Raw genomic sequence first — 12,108 nt, 5'->3', positions numbered from 1 at the left:
AGAGACAGACAGAGGGGGAGACAGAGAGAGATACAGAGACAGAGAGAAAAGGAGGGAGGGGGAATAAGGAAGGGAGGGGGAATAAGAGAAGGAGACAGACATCAAAATAGAGAGAGAGACAGAGAGAGAGAGAGAGATAGAGAGAGAGAAGGAGGGTGGTAGAATCAGAAAGGGAGAGAAACAGAGACTGATACAGAGGGAGACAGACAGCATGAGAGAGACAGAGAGAGATAGAGACAGAGAAAAGAGAGACACAGAGGAGAGAGAGAGAGAGAGAGAGAGAGAGAGAGAGAGAGAGAGAAAGGAGGGAAATCAATTAGGCAGTCCTAAATCGACCCAGTTGTAGGTGATCGAGAGGGCAATAGAAAAGACACCTGGAAGCGTGTTGACACATGGAGCTTGCTCCATGTCACCAAAACAAAGTTTACACCTGAGAAGTGATGTAAAAGACACCATCTAGGTCATGTATGACTGTGAGCATCATGGCATCAGGGCAAGCACACTTAAGCTAGAGTCTGAGGACATGAATTCATAATTAGCTATTTCCTGCGTGACCTTGGGTAAGTCACCAAGTTCCCTGAGCCTTCCTCGTTTATCAAATGAGGAGATTGGAGTGGATGAACTCTAAGTCACTCCCAGGCTTAAAAATTCTGATCCTAAGGAAAAGAAAGAAGGACTCGCACTTGAATGAATGAAGAAAAAAGAGAAAGTCCATTGATTTCAATGCTTGCCCCACAGGACTAATTGGAAGAACAAGAAAAAGACTTAAGTGGAGACAGGATGGGAGGATGGAGGACGATAGGAAGCAGGGGTGCAGGGCGGCATGTGGGTGAGATCATGGGTCCATCAGAGCAAATAGCTTAAGAAACGACAGGTCCCAGACTCCAGGAAATTCATGGTTTTTCCCAACAATTTGTGAATAAGCCCAACACAGAGGAAAAATCATCTGATGGGAGTCAAAGCAGACTTATAAAAGGGAGAGTGCAGCATGGAATCTGGGAACCAACCTTTGGGATCAGTCCAGCACCTTCCTTTGATCAGAAAACTGAAAGCTAGAGGGCACTTGGGAGTTGGTCAAGGCCACAGAGTAGTAAGAAACAGATCTGGAATCCAGACTCAGGTCTCCTGAACCTTTCTCAGTCCAGGGCCCTTTCACTGGCACCACAGCTGTCCCTAACATCTGGATGCAGCACAGATTCAGGTCCAATCTTGGCTGTGTCATAGTAGGCCAGTCACTTAAACTCTCTGGGCCTCAGTTTCTTTATTTGTGAAGTGGGCATAAGAATCGTTGCCCTACCCTCCTTATAGGGTTTTTTGTGAAAGGTTGGTGGGATAACAATAGATGTGAATGAACCCTCTCAGGAAATCTTCCCCCACACAGACTTGCAGAAGCCCCAATTCCATTAAAGTCATAGTCAAAGGACCATGGAGGATAGCACTGTAACTGTAATAGATGCTTCCGGAATGTTTGTGGCCTTGAATGGAATTCCTTTCCAACCTGGAGACTGTGTTTCTGAATTATTCTTTTCAAGTAGGAACCCCCACCCTCCCCCATCTCCAGCCAACAAACCCAAAACAGAAATCTCCCTACACCTCCACAAACTGCTCTTTAGAATTGTAGAAACAGAGGAAGCCAGCCCACTCAGAGTTGTTTTTCACATCCTTCTCTGGACCTCTTCCTCCTCCTGCCTCGCAAAAGAGCAGCTGTGGGGCTGTTTGGTCCAAGTCAGAAGGTCAGGGAAACAGCTGCGGTATTCACTCCAAAAATTGGGATTGCAAAATCCCCACACCCTGAAATTAAAAAAAAAATGAATGTTAGAACTAAGAAGGGCCTTAGAACACAACCTAGAATAGCAGATCTGGGTGATCTTAGAGCAGAGAACATCATAATTGAGAAGCAACTTCTAAAAGCTAGCACACAGAATGTCAAAGCCAGGAGGGAGCTTAGAATACAGGCTGCCTGAATATTAAGGTTTATTAGCTTAAGACTTTGTTGAAACTTTTAGAACACCCATATAGAATATAGAACATAGGAGGTGAGAGTCATTTTAAAACATAAAACATGAAATTTCAAGGCTGAGAAAAACCTTAGAGCACAGAACAAAGAAGATCAGAGCTAGGAGGAACCATAATGGTCCTCTGATTGAATCATCTTATTTTCCAGATAGGAAAGCAGAGGTCGAGAAAGAAGGAAAGATTTGCTGGGATCATGGTATGAGATTTATTAAATTGAATCAAACTGTCAAGGTCACCCAGCTAGTAATTCCCAGAGCTTTAGCACAAAAGGAAAAACTTGGGAGATGACTTTTGACTTTGCTCCATGTTTTAGCTCTGAGTTAGAGGGTAGCAGCTCAGCTCCCTTACATTCCTACCTTGGCAAAGCAGGTCACAGGGGATCACCCTGAATTGGCTTTCCATTGTTGGTTTTCACCTATGCTGTTGTGCTGTAGTAGGCCTGTCAGCATGGTGGAGCCATGGTCTAGGACTAAGTTTACCCCCAGGTAGAGCTAAGGAATGTCTGAGTTGGAAGGGATACCAGAGGTATCTTGTTCTTCAGAAAGAGAAACTAAGCCTGAGAGAGAGGCAGGGCATTCCTTACCCATTTGCAAGGCTCAGAGGCTTTTGGGTGGGGATAACAATCTATGTCTCTTGACTCTCATGTGAGAACTCTTTCCTATGTCCCTTCCCTCCCCTCCCCTCCCCTCCTCTCCTCTCTCTCTCTTTCTCTCTCATCCATCATTGATCTATATTTTTGTCTATCTACTTTTTAATAAACAGTTCATCAAAATTACAGTTAAGAGTTTGACATCTATTAATTCAATGCGAAGTTATATGTGGAAGTTATATGGGATTCCATGCCATCTTGGGGAGGGGGTGGGGAGAGAGGGAAGAAAATCTGGAACTCAAAATTATGTAGAACCGTGTGTTGTGAACTAAAAATTAAAAAAAAAAGAGTTTGACATCTTAGAGGGAAGGAAAAGGCTCATAGATCTTTAACAAGAGAGGTACTATACTTAACAAGCAGGTACTCTTTTCATAAGAACAAAAAAGCTAGAAAAAACATGCTATTATACGTAGTACCTCCACGCTCTTCCATAGCTATTAAAGTCCCGACTTGGTTGAGAAGAAAGGTAATGAACACATACAACTCATCCCTTATGTCCATCCATCCATCTCTCTGTCTGTCTATCTATCTATCCATCTGTCTATCTGTCTGTCTGTTGTCTGTGCCATCCCCTTGTTTTCACTCAGGGCACCAGGGACTGGGTTCTCCACTGAATGGGAGCCATTCAAAGATGTGTGGCATGCTGCCATCTAGTGGCCTTGGGAGGTTTAGTCATTTTCTCAGACTCACTGCGGAGCATGGCTGACTGATGTCCCATAGGTGGCTATGGGCCTTAATGTCCTTTGGATACTCCCAAACCATGTATGGAGAGACCTCTAAAGAAGACTGGATCTTTCTGGTCAGCAGGAAAGCCTGAAGTCCAAAGAGAAAGTCAAAAGCTGAAATGTCTGAGTTACTTTTCTATGACCTGGGAGGGATTCCTTATGTTGGGGCCACACAACACAGGAGATGTCAGAGGGGGCAGGCCTGGTCTTTCCTCCCGCTTCAGTCCCTCCTTGCCAACACTAACCTGTCCCTAAAGGTCAACCCAGAGAATCAGAGAACATAGAATGTCAGAGGTAAGAGAAAGCTTAAAATATAGAGCAAAAAATGTCAGAGAGAAAAGCAAGCTAAGAACATAGAACACTGAATTGTGAGCTGAATAATCCCATTGGTCAGAGAATTCCATAGCTGGCACGGACCTTAGAACATAGAATGGTAGAGCTAAGGAGTTCCTTAGAACAGAGAATTCAGAGATAGAAGGAACCTTAGAACCTAGAACACAGAATACCAGAGCTGGAAAGGACCTTAGGACAGAGATTAGAAAATGTCAGAATTGAAATAGACCTTAGAGTCTAGAACACATAATGTCAGAATTGGGAAAGACCTTAAGACAGAGAATGTCAACATTTAATTGTGTGTTTTAGTTGAGTGAGAGTGTGTGTTTTGATCATTAAACTACCCTGACTAGTCAAATATACAGACCTTCAAGGTTATAGCAGGCTTTCCTCCATTTGCATCCTATTAGCTTATTATCTAGCCTCAAACAGCTTGAGGACAAATTCTCTGGATAAAGTAGTTTTCATTAAATTTTCTATTCCTGCTGGATCAGGACAGCTTTGGGGATTCAGACACCTAGAGACATTTGAATTTATCAGAAAGACACCACTCTAGGGCACAATTTCCCTTGGGTTGTTTACTTTGTGGTCTGATCATAAGGAAATGAGAAACCTGCTTAAGGGACAACATCAGTCCATAAGCATTTATTAAACACCTACTATGTGCCAAGTGCAATACTAAGTGTCCCTTCTCTGGGTATCAGTTTTACTTTCTATAAAATGAGGGGGTTAAACTAGATAGCCTAAGGTTTTTTCAGCTTTGACATAGAGCTCATACATGTCATAGAAGAAGTTGATTTGGAAGGAGGAGCCCATCACATGAAGAGAATGTCATCATCCTCTACCCTATCTACACGATTCCTTGGTGACCACAACTATGGAGCCAAGGAGTCATGCCCTACAATCAGAAAAAAGATCCCTTCTCTCAATTCCATGACCTGTGCAGTTGGTGGTGGTGGGAAGGAACCATGTTTACACTATCAGGAGTGAGCTAGAGCAGAGACAGTTGCATACTAGTCTGGCCCATGATGCTAGATGGTGTTGATTGCTAATTACAACATCACTGAGTAGAGAAGAGCTGGGAATTCTGTGTGATAAAGTGAATTGGAAGGGAGTGTGGGAGATCAGTTGAAAAGGGGAGTAGGCCAAGGAAGAGGTTGTTGTGAGGTCCTAAACCAGTGGCTATGGTAGGGATTAAAAAAAAAAAAGGGAAAATGCCAAGGAGAATAGAATGGACTGGGTATCTCAATATTAGTCTGTGAGGGGTGGAGGAGAAAAAAAGATGGTGGTTATGAAGTTGCCTCAAGCCTGTTTCTACTTTTCTAGGACTGAGATTGCTCCTCTCTCTCCAAGTGAACAAGAAAGATCCATTTTCCCTATGAAGGGTCAAAAGGAAAGAGTACATTTTTTAAAAAATAGTATTTTCCCCAAATTACATGTAAAGACAATTCTAAGTATTCATTTGAAAAAAAAATGAGTTCCAAATTTTCTCCCTTCCTCACCTCCCCACTCCCTGAGATGGTAAGCAATTTTGTATAGGTTATATGTGTTCAATCATGCAAAAGATATTACCATATTAGTCACAGTTGTGGAAGAAGAAACAGATCTAAAGGAAAAACAACACAAAAACACAGAAAGTGAAAAATAGTATGCTTAGATCTGCATTCAGATTCCATCAGTTCTTTTTCTGGAAGCGGATAGCATTTTTCATCATTAGTCCTTTGGGACTGTCTTGGATCATTGTAATTGCTGAGCATAGCTGTCATTCACAGGCACACAATGTTCTCCTGGTTCTGCTCACTTCACTTTGTATCAGTTCATACAAGTCTTTCTAGGTTTTTCTGAAATCTACCTGCTCATCATTTTTTTATAACATAATAGTATTTTACATTACGTTCAGACACCATAACTTGTTCAGACATTCCCCAAATGATAGGCACCCCTTCAGTTTTAATTCTTGACCACCACAAAAAAGCTACTATAAATATTTTGTCCATGCATGTCCTTTCCCCCTTTTTATAATCTCTTTGGGATACAGACCTAGCAGTGGTATTGCTGGATCAAAGGGTATGTATGGTTTGATAGCCCTTTGGCCATTACAAATTGCTCTCCAGAATAGATGGATTAGTCCCAAACTCCAGCAATAGTGCACTAGTCTCTCATTTTTCCCAGTCCCCTCTAACACTTATTATTCTCCTTTTCTGTAATATTGTTTAATTGGATAGGTGTGAAGTGATACCTCAGAGTTGTTTTAACTTGCATTTTTCCAAACTAAAGTGGTTAAGAGCATTTTTTCATATGACTATAGATAGCTTTATTTCTTTGAAAATTGCCTGTTCATATTCTTTGACCATTTATCAATTGGGTATTGACTTCTATTCTTATCAGTTTGAATTAATTCACTATGTATTTGAGAAATGAGGTCTTTATCAGAGACACTTGCTATAAAATTTGCTTTCCGGTTTTCTATTTTTCTTATAATCTTGGCTGCATTAATTTTGCTCATGCAAAAACTTCTTAATTTAATGTAATCAAAATTGTCCATTTTATATCTAGTAATGCTCTCTGTCTCTTTGTGTTTACTGATCACTAGATTACTATGGTCATTTACTTCTGAGTCTTGTGTACCTAATCTATTCCACTGATCCACCACTCTTCTTTTTTTCACTTATTTTATTTTATTTATTTAATATACTTAGTTTTCAGCATTGATTTTCACAAGAGTTTGAATTAGGAATTTTCTCCCCATTTCTACCCTCCCACCCACTCCAAGATGGCATATATTCTGGTTGCCCCGTTCCCCAGTCAGCCCTCGCTTCTGTCACCCCACTCCCCTCCCATCCCCCTGTGTTGGCAACCAAAAATGGGTTCCTTAGCACTTAGTCAGCAGGTGCCCTTGACTGGTTTGGCTTTTTCCCCTGAACTGAATGCTGTTTGTATGTTGGACTGGAGTAAGCTTGTCGGCCCCTTCACCTTGCTTCTCTTGCTTAAGCTGATGGAAAGAACCTGTGCTTTCCCCGGCGTACCTTACACCCCCGCAGAAGCCGGATGGTTAAAAGCAGCTCCCGTTGGAGCCAGAGGCTGCTATAGCTACAGCCACAGGCACAGCCACAGCTGAAGCAGGAGCTGCCAGTAGCAGAGCTGACCTACGGGAGGAAGCTGAACAAAGACTTCAGGCCAGTGGGTACTCTTTTTACCATAGAGGGGGAAGCATGATTTTGCTTTATGCAATCATGCTTCTCTGTAGCCTCCTGGTTACTCTTTCAAGGCGTACTTATTGGGCCTGGAAGCTTTTGATCAATATATCAAAATGGGGTTGCTGGTTCATGGGTTGGTTACTGTGGAGCCTAAATATATGTTTTGATTCTTCTGCCTTCTACTTTGAGAATTTCTTATATCCGGTGGTTCCGAACCTTTCAGACATGTTTATGATCCTCTTTGAGATTATAAACTCTGCCCTCCTAATACATTTGGTGACGAGGATGGGATCGCTAGGTATAAGATCTCTATTTAGAAGCAGAACAATTTCAGAGGAAGAGATGAATATCCCAGGATGGGAGGATCCATTTTATTCCTCCCTAGCAAAAGAATTGGCTAAAAAAGCTGGACCCTGTGAAAACTGGGAACCAAGGCTACAGAGAGGAGATCCTAGGGATTTGGAAAAGTGTTTACGAGAAGTTGGGATTCAGTCAGGGGCATCACTGTCTAGGCAAAGCTGGATAGTGTTATCAGCCTACCGGCTAGTATACGAAAGATTGAGATTAAGTGAAAGACATAGGGGCACTCCTACCCCACAGGAAGAAGGGGCCGACAAGCTTACTCCAGTCCAACATACAAACAGCATTCAGTTCAGGGGAAAAAGCCAAACCAGTCAAGGGCACCTGCTGACTAAGTGCTAAGGAGCCCATTTTTGGTTGCCAACACACCCCCTTTCCCTTCCTTTCTTGTAGGGCAAGATAAATTTCTATGCCCCATTGCCTTTGTATCTTATTTCCCAGTTACGTGCAAAAACTTTTTTTTTGTTTTTGAATGTCTGTTTTTAAAACTTTGAGTTCCAAATTCTTTCCCCTCTTCCCTCCCCACCCACCCTAAGAAGGCAAGCAATTCAACATAGGCCACATGTGTATCATTATGTATAACCCTTCCACAATACTCATGTTGTGAAAGATTACCTATGTTTTGCTCCTTCCTAACCTATCCCCCTTTATTGAATTTTCTCCCTTGACCCTGTCCCTTTTCAAAAGTGTTTGTTTTTGATTACCTCCTCCCCCTGTCTGCCCTCCCTTCTATTGTCCCCCCTTTTTTATCTTCTTCCTCCTTCTTTCCTGTGGGGTAAGATACCCAATTGAGTGTGTATGATATTCCCCCCTCAGGTCAAATCTGATGAGAGCAAGATTCACTCATTCTTCCTCACCTGCCCCCTCTTCTCTTCCTACAGAACTGCTTTTTCTTGCCACTTTTATGTGAGATAATTTACCCCATTCTATCTCTCCCTTTCTCCCTCTCTCAATATATTCCTCTCTCATCCTTTAATTTGATTTTATTTTTTTAGATATCATCCCTTCATATTCACTCACCCTATGCCCTCTGTCTATATATATATATATATATATACATATGCACATATACACATATGCACCTACATATATACATACATAGACACGCATATATATGTGTGTGTGTGTGTGTGTGTGTGTGTGTGTATATATATATATATATATAGATAGATGATAGATAGATATATACATACACACACATATATATGCCAATTCCTTTCAGCTACTATGATACTGAGGTCTCATGAAGCATACACATCATCTTTCCATGTAGGAATGTAAACAAAACAGCCCAACTTTAGTAAGTCCCTTATGATTTCTCCTTCTGGTTTACCTTTTCATGCTTCTCTTGATTCTTGTACCACTCTTATTTCTTAGCCAGTACCAGGTAGTTTTGATGACTACCACTTTATAATGCAGTTTGAGATCTGGTATGGCTAGCCCATCTTCCTTTACATTTGTTTTCACTATTTCCCTTGATATTCTTCTTTCAGATGAGTTTTGTTATGGATTTTTTTCTAGTTCTATAAAACAAGTTTTTGGTAGTTTGGTACAGCACTGAATAAGTTAAGTAGAATTGTCATCTTTATTATATTGGCTCACCTACACATGAGTAATTAATATTTTCCAATTGTCTAGGTCTGACTTTATTTGTGTGAAAAGTATTTTCTAATTGTGTTCATATAAGTCCTGGGTTGTCTTTGCAGATAGACTTTCAAGAATTTAATATTGTCTACAATTATTTTAAAAAGAATTTCTCTTTTGCTACTGGAATTTGTTGGTAATATATAGAAATATTGATGATTTATATGGGTTTATTTTATATCTTGCAACTTTGCTAAAGTTGTTAATAATTTCAACTAGTTTTTTAGTTGATATGTATACCATCATATTATCTGCAAAGAGTGATAGTTTTCTTACCTTACTGCCTCTTCTAATTCCTTCAATTCCTTTTTCTTCTCTTACACCAGGAGGTGAGCAGTACAACCCTTAATCTTGCTCAGAAACCCAGAGGGACAGCCAATTCCCACTGTTGCTTCCAGTAATAAGACAACCCTATAACCTGGGCACCTGTGTGCATGGTTGTGACTAAAGCTCACATTGTATCTACACCTGCTGCTTTGTCACTTGTCTAATGCCACAGGACTTTGAGATAGGTTAAAAAACTAAAATGGTATGGGTGATGTCTTTTGACTTATGGTTAGTTTGAATTTAATTAACATAAAGTTGCATAAAGTCATTGGTCTCATTGTTTCTTCCAGAGTCATCACAGTCCAGTGGCAGGACAGAGTCAAGATGACTGGTGATGGCTCAAGATGCTGTGGAGGATCTTGGTGTCTTTGACGTCTAACCAAGCTCTAAGTGTTCCATGTACCTGCTTCAGCTGCCTTCATGGGTATTGGAACAAATTGTTCTCACTTGCCCATTCCATCAGGGGAAATCTTCACATGTTTGGGGTAGACACTCCCTAACTCACCAACAAATTTTAGACCCCTCAGTTACACTCAACCTGGATTTGCCCTTCTGCTGAAATGGTTTACCAGAGTGTGGCCACTGTGCATGCTACAGATTCTTGGAGCCAAAGGTGAGAGGGAGGTGGAGTAGGTGGAAACCAAAGATGGAAAGTAATCCTGAAAAGGGTTTGGCAGCCCTCATGCCAGAGGTATTAGTCTTCCCTGAACACACCCTACGCTCCATTTTTGTAAATATTCACCACTTAAATTATCAGATTTATTGGCATACAATTGGGCGAAATAGCTTAATTGCTTTAATTTCCTCTTAACTGGTTGTGAATTCACCTTTTTTTACTTTGATATTGCTAATTTGGTTTTCTTCTTTCTTTTGAAAAATCAAATTAACCAATGGTTTATCTATTTTTTTTCATAAAACCATATCCTACTTTTAGAAATTATTTCAATGGTTTTCTTACTTTCAATTTCATTAATCTCTCCTTTGATTTTCAGTATTTCAAATGTGGTGTTTAACTGAGGTTTTAAAATTTGTTATTTTCTAGTTTTTTTTTAGTTGCATGCCTAATTCATTGATTTACTTTTTCTCTATTTTATTGATGTAAGCATTTGGAGATACAAAATTTCTCCCAAGTGCTGCTTTGGCTGCATTCCATAAGTTTTGGTATGTTGTCTCATTGTAATTCTCTTTAATGTTAATTTAATGTTAATTGTTTTAAAGATTTATTCTTTTAACTGCTCATTCTTTAGGATTAGATTATTTAGTTTCTAATTAATTTTAATCTATCTTTCCCTGCTCTTTTATTAAATGAAATTATTATTACATCATGATCTGAAAAAGGATGCATTTAATATTTTTGCCTTTTTTGAATTTGATAATGAGGTTTTTATGCCCTAATACATGGTCTTTTGTTGTGTAGGTGCCATATACTGCTGAGAAAAAGTTATATTCCTTTCTATTCCCATTCAACTTTCTCCAGAGGTCTATCATATCTAACTTTTCTAAAATTCTATTCACTTCTTTACCTTCTTTTTTGCTTATTTTATTCTTAGATTTATCTAGTTCTGAGAGGGGAAAGTTGAGGTCTCCCACTAGTATAGTTTTACTGTTTATTTCCTCCTGTAACTCATTTGACTTCTTTAAAAATTTGGATGCTATGCCATTTGGTACATGCATATTTAGTATTGATATTTGCTCATTGTCTATGGCACGTTTTAGCAAGACTAATTTCCTTCCTTATTTCTTTTAGTTAGATCTATTTCTGCTTTTGCTTTGTCTGAAATCATTATTGCTACCCCTGCTCTTTATTTTCACTTCAGCTGAAGCATGATATATTGTGCTCCAGTCTTTTACTTTTACTCTGTGTCTCTATCTCTGCTTCAGATGTGCTTCTTGTAAACAGCATGTTATAGGATTCTGTTTTTTATTTTTAAATTAATTTTTTTAGGATTACAGTTTTTAATCCCCTCTGCTATCCACCTCCATTTTATGAGTTCATCTCATTCACATTCACAGATATGATTACTGTTTATTTCCACTTCCATCTTTCCCCTCCACTCCTTTCATCCAGTGCCCGTTCATCAGTGTTTTGCTTCTGACCACCACCTCCTCCAATCTGCCCTCCCTTCTAACAGTCCCTCCGCTTCTTGACCCCTCCCCCTACTTCCCTATAAGGTAATATAAATTTCTATGCCTGAGTATAATTGTTATTCCTTTTTTGTGTTAAATCTGATAAAAGTAAGGTTCAAGTGATGCTCACCCCCTTCTATTCTTTCCCTCCACTATAATAGGTCATTCACATCTCTTCATGTGACATAATTTACCCCATTATGCTTCATCCTTCTCTCTTCTCCCAGTGCAATCCTCTTCCTCATCCCTTAATTGTTTTATATCATCCCATCAAAGTCAATTCACACCTGCACCCTCTATTTATGTATACTACTTCTAACTACTCTAATAGTGATGCAATTCTTGAGAGTAATAAGTATTGTCTTCTCATGTTGGGAGGTAAACAGTTTAACTCTATTGAATAACTTACGTTTTCTCTTTCCTGTTTCCCTTTTTAAGCTTCTCTTGAGTTTTATATTTGAAAACTGAATTTTCTGTTTAGCTCTGGTCTTTTCATCGGGAATGTTTGAAACTCCTCTATTTCATTAACTGTACATTTTCCCCTGAAGAATTATGCTCAGTTTTGCTGGGTGGGTGACTGTTGGTTGTAATTCAAGCTCCTTTGTCACTGAAGATGTAATATTCCAAGTCTTCTGATCCTGTAATACAGAAGCTGCTAAATCTTGTGTAATCCTCATTGTGGCTCTTCAATATTAGAATTTTTTTCTGGGTGCTTCCAGTATTTTCTCCT

Source organism: Trichosurus vulpecula, chromosome 3 (genome assembly GCF_011100635.1).
Source record: "Trichosurus vulpecula isolate mTriVul1 chromosome 3, mTriVul1.pri, whole genome shotgun sequence".
In the NCBI taxonomy this organism is placed as follows: Eukaryota; Metazoa; Chordata; class Mammalia; order Diprotodontia; family Phalangeridae; genus Trichosurus; species Trichosurus vulpecula.
Note: the sequence above shows the minus strand (reverse complement) of the source record.